The sequence below is a fragment of the Cervus elaphus genome, chromosome 25 (genome assembly GCF_910594005.1).
Source record: "Cervus elaphus chromosome 25, mCerEla1.1, whole genome shotgun sequence".
NCBI lineage: Eukaryota > Metazoa > Chordata > Mammalia > Artiodactyla > Cervidae > Cervus > Cervus elaphus.
In genome coordinates this window covers 25,639,972-25,644,711 of record NC_057839.1, presented here as the reverse complement: position 1 = coordinate 25,644,711, position 4,740 = coordinate 25,639,972, and the positions used below count along the sequence as shown (strand labels likewise).

The 4,740-nt window shown below is 41.9% G+C and overlaps 1 non-coding gene across 1 annotated transcript; it reads left to right on the top strand.

The window, feature by feature from the left end:
• Window positions 1-4,381: 4,381 nt before the first annotated feature.
• Window positions 4,382-4,485, top strand: LOC122683973. Its single transcript, XR_006337883.1, has one exon. It is a non-coding gene; the product is annotated as a U6 spliceosomal RNA (small nuclear RNA).
• The last annotated feature ends 255 nt before the right edge of the window (window positions 4,486-4,740 follow it).

Here is a 4,740-nt window from a genome sequence, read left to right as displayed (position 1 = left end):
CTTCAATAAAGTGTCCCAGATTCTTAGAAGAATCAGAGACACCAGCGACTTCAGTGTCTCTGGCCCAGTTTAGCAGTTTCGGCCTTGGCAGCAATCCCACTGACAGGACAGAGGGCTCTTTGGGAAGACACAGGCTATTTGAAAGGAGAGTATTATTCATAAATTATCTACAAATGGTCCAATTCCTTCAATTCCCAAGTTTCTTAGACTTTCAGAGGGGAAATTTTAATCATAGATCATATGAGGTTGATTTTGTATAAGCTGAGGACAATTTTGAGAATTCAAATGACAGAAAGAAGGCAAAACAGTCTCTCCTGGGACTGCTCGGGAGACTTGTCCTTGCTTGTGATGTGTTAGTTAATTACCATCTGCATTTTGCTTTACAATTCACAAAGCCCTTTTCTCAGACTCTCAGAGGCCTCACCCTCTGCACCAGGGAGGAGCTGCTGAAAACATCTTCCAGGAAGAGAACCAATGATTAATTTACTGTTGGAGCATACCTAGCTAGTTAGCTGTTGGCACAGGTTAGGTATTAGAGACTAAGTATTAGAGTTCCAATTCAACCTGTCTTCCCTAAGCATTTCCCCAGATCAGAAGCTGTGTCTGATCTACACATAGCCATCTCCCTGCCTTCCTCCTCTCTCCCCTCCTCCCTACCTTCCTTCCTTTTTCCCTCCTCCCTCTCACTCTTCCCTTCTTCCTTCTATCCTTCCACCCTTCCATCGTCCCTTTCACTGTTTCTTCCATTTATCCAATAATTGTTTATTTGGCCTTCACTGTGTGCCAGCTGACTTCCCAGGTGGGTCAGTGGTAAAGAATCCACCTGCCAATGCAGGAGACATAGGTTCGATCCCTGGGTTGGAAATACCGCTTGGAGGAGAAGATGGCAACCCACTCCAGTATTCTTGCCCAGAGAATCCTATGAAGAGAGAAGCCTGGCAAGCTATAGTCCGTGGGGTTGCAAAGAGTCAGACACAACTGAGTACTGAGCACGCACACACGTATGTGCCAGCCATGGGATTAGGTGTTGATCAGAGATCAAAACACAGTTCCTTCAGATGACAGTGGAGGAAAAAGTAGGACCTGAACTGAACCCTCCCGTATCACTGAGCTCTGTGGAAGCTCATAGATTTTAGCCCATGAGAATCCATATAATCAAAGGAAAAATCCTCTACCATCTCTCTTTCCACAATGATGAATGTAAGACTCTAAGGAAAGATGATCTGCCTGAGGTTATAAAACTACACGTAAAGTTGGTGGGGGGGCTCTCTCTTGGGTCTTTAGACAGAATGGCCATGATTCTTCCAGGTATATTTTTGGTTTAGCTGAGGAAAACAGAAGAGACAGAGGGATGGTCATGTATTACCAGGCCTATTCAATGAACTGCAGCTGAAGGAATGGCTTTGAATCATAGACAGTGTTTGCTCAAAGTAGGCATTTGATGATTTTAGATTAAATGATCCAGAGGATGGCTAAGAAAGAGTGTTCATCCTTGCCCTGGTTCATTGACTCATGTGCATAAAATACATAAAAACAAGCTAAGAAATATTTACCTACAGGAAAAATGATATAGCAAGAAAATCATAGGAATATAGGTATGTTATTCATTTAGAAGGCCAATTGCTGGCCTAATATATACTTGTAAAATTGACTTACAAATTAATTCTCTAAGATGAATAATACAGTGGTGATTCTAGTAACGTTGAATGCCACAGATGTAAGAATGCAATAATAAAGAAAGTAGGACAAAGATAGCTAACCCTGAGTCTCTGTCTCTAGCATATATTGAAATTACCTCGAGGGTTTGTCAAGACTTGCATGAGGAGGCTCACCCCGAGAGTTTCTGATTCAGGAGGTCTGAGAATTTGCATTTCTAATAAGATCCCTGGTGGAGTTGAGCTGCTCCTGCATCTGGGACCACAGGGAGAACACCTGAGTAGAGATCGGCTTGGGGAGAGAATAAAAAGGCAAGGCAGAGCAAAAAGAACATGACTGAGTGGCGGGGGGCGGGGCATCTGGTGTCGGGAACTTTGAAAAGTACAGCTCTTGTGAGGCACGACCCTAAGTGCCGAAGTTAGAAAAGAAAAGACATTTTCTAAAGCGACAGACATTAAATATTTTTGATGAGAAGCATGGTGGATCTCAGAGGAGGGCATGGCAATCCACTCCATGGCAATCCAGTGTTCCTGCTGGAGAATCCCATGGACAGAGGAGCCTGGTGGGCTGCAGTCCATAAGGTCACAAAGAGTCAGACATGATTGAAGCGACTTAGCATGTGTGCACGCATGGTGGATCTCACAACTCATGTTTCAGAAAGATAACTCTAATGTCAAGGTAAGCGGGTCTAGGTCTTTTTGAAAGCAGAAGAATTTGTCTGGATGGAGTGAGTGAAATTCGCTGTCGTGTCCGACTCTTTGTGGCCCCATGGACTATACGGTCTATGGAATTCTCCAGGCCAGAATACTGGAGTGGGTAGCCGGAGTCTGTGGCTATTCTGTATAATTTTGATACAGTAAACTAAATGAGATAGAGAAATTAAGTGACACGATACAAAATAAACTGATATTATCTTTTAAAATACTCTAGTATAATCATATAACAATACTACTGATTTCTTATTAAAATATTTTTAATTTAAGCAATATATATATATATATATATACTTTTCATTAAAATTTTTGAAAATACAAAAAAAGAGAGGAAAAAAAAGTCAAGAACCCCAACTTCCACCACCACCAGGAAAACACTAGTGACTGTGTATTGTCTCCATCTTTTTAATGCATAAGAGAATTTCACTCTCTGTTGTGACCATACTATAGGTAAAAGGTCTTCTTCCTATTACTTTACGAAATTTATTTTCTTAAGTCATTGTAAGTTCTTGCTAAACACAATAGTTGCACGTGAGTACGCTATAGCAGGTACTGATGCTTGCCTATATAACAGTCATATTCCAGATTTTTCCATGCCTGCTTTCCAAAAATTTTAGGCCAACACTTCTATTATTTGAATTAAGTAAATCTTGATTAGTATTAAAAAAGAATCATGGTAGTTCCTTCTTGCTGGTAGTTGATTTAATGGTTGTTACTCTCAGTTCAGTTCAGTTGCTCAGTCGTATCCAACTCTTTGCAATTCCATGAATCACAGCACGCCAGGCCTCCCTGTCCATTACCAACTCCTGGAGTTTACGCAAACTCAAGTTCATCCAGTCGGTGATGCCATCCAGCCATCTCATCCTCTGTCGTCCCCTTCTGCTCCTGCTCCCAATCCCTCCCAGCATCAGGGTCTTTTCCAATGAGTCAACTCTTCGCCTGAGGTGGCCAAAGTATTGGAGTTTCAGTTTCAGCATCAGTCCTTCCAACAAACACCCAGAACTGATCTCCTTTAGGATGGACTGGTTGGATCTCCTTGCAGTCCAAGGGACTCTCAAGAGTCTTCTCCAACACCACAGTTCAAAAGCATCGATTCTTCAGCACTCAGCTTTCTTCACAGTCCAACTCTCACATCCATATATGACCACTGGAAAAACCATAGCCTTGACTAGATGGACGTTTGTTGGCAAAGTAATGTCTCTGCTTTTTAATATGCTATCTAGGTTGGTCATAACTTTCCTTCCAAGGAGTAAGTGTCTTTTAATTTCATGGCTGCAGTCACCATCTGCAGTGATTTTGGAGCCCAAAAAAGTAAAGTCTGACACTGTTTCCACTGTTTCCCCATCTATTTGCCATGAGGTGATGGGACCAGATGCCATGATCTTAGTTTTCTGAATGTTGAGCTTTAAGCCAACTTTTTCGCTCTCTTCTTTCACTTTCATCAAGAGGCTTTTTAGTTCCTCTTCACTTTCTGCCATAAGGGTGGTGTCATCTACATATCTGAGGTTATTGATATTTCTCCCGGCTATCTTGATTCCAGCTTGTGCTTCTTCCAGCCCAGCATTTCTCATGATGTACTCTGCATATAAGTTAAATAAGCAGGGTGACAATATACAGCCTTGACGTACTCCTTTTCCTGTTTGGAACCAGTCTGTTGTCCCATGTCCAGTTCTAACTGTTGCTTGCTGACTGGCATATAGGTTTCCTCAAGAGGCAGGTCAGGTGGTCTGGTATTCCCATTTCTTTCAGAATTTTCCACAGTTTATTGTGATCCACAATACTGTTACTTTAATAAGTTTTTATTTTGACAAAGTTCTCCAAGATGGAAGCTGACTAAATAATGATCCCCAAAGTCATTAGATCCTAATCCCTGGACCTATAAATGTTACATTATTTGGAAGATGACTCTTTCCAGATATGATTAATTTAAGCATTTTGAGACAAGTCAATTTCACTGAATTATATGGGTGAGCCCTAAAGGCCATCACAGGTGTCCTTACAAGAAAGAGGCAGAGCCTACTTCTACAGCACATGTACTAAAACTGAAACAATACAGAGATTAGCATGGCCCCTGAGCAAGGATGTCATGCAAATTTGTGCAGCATTCAAATTTTAAACAAGGGGTGGGGCAGGCAAAGGGAGATTTCACACAGGCACACAGAAGAGAAGGTGACTTGAAAATGGAACAAAGAGAGATTTGAAGATGGAGCGATATGGCCACAAGCCGAGGAATCCTAACAGCCATCGGAAAGTGGAAAAGGAAGGAACGGGCTCTCTCCTAGAACACCCTGAGAGAGTATGGCCCTAATGACACCTTAATTTTGACCTAGTGATGATGATTTTGGACTTCTGGTCTCCAGAACTGGACAGA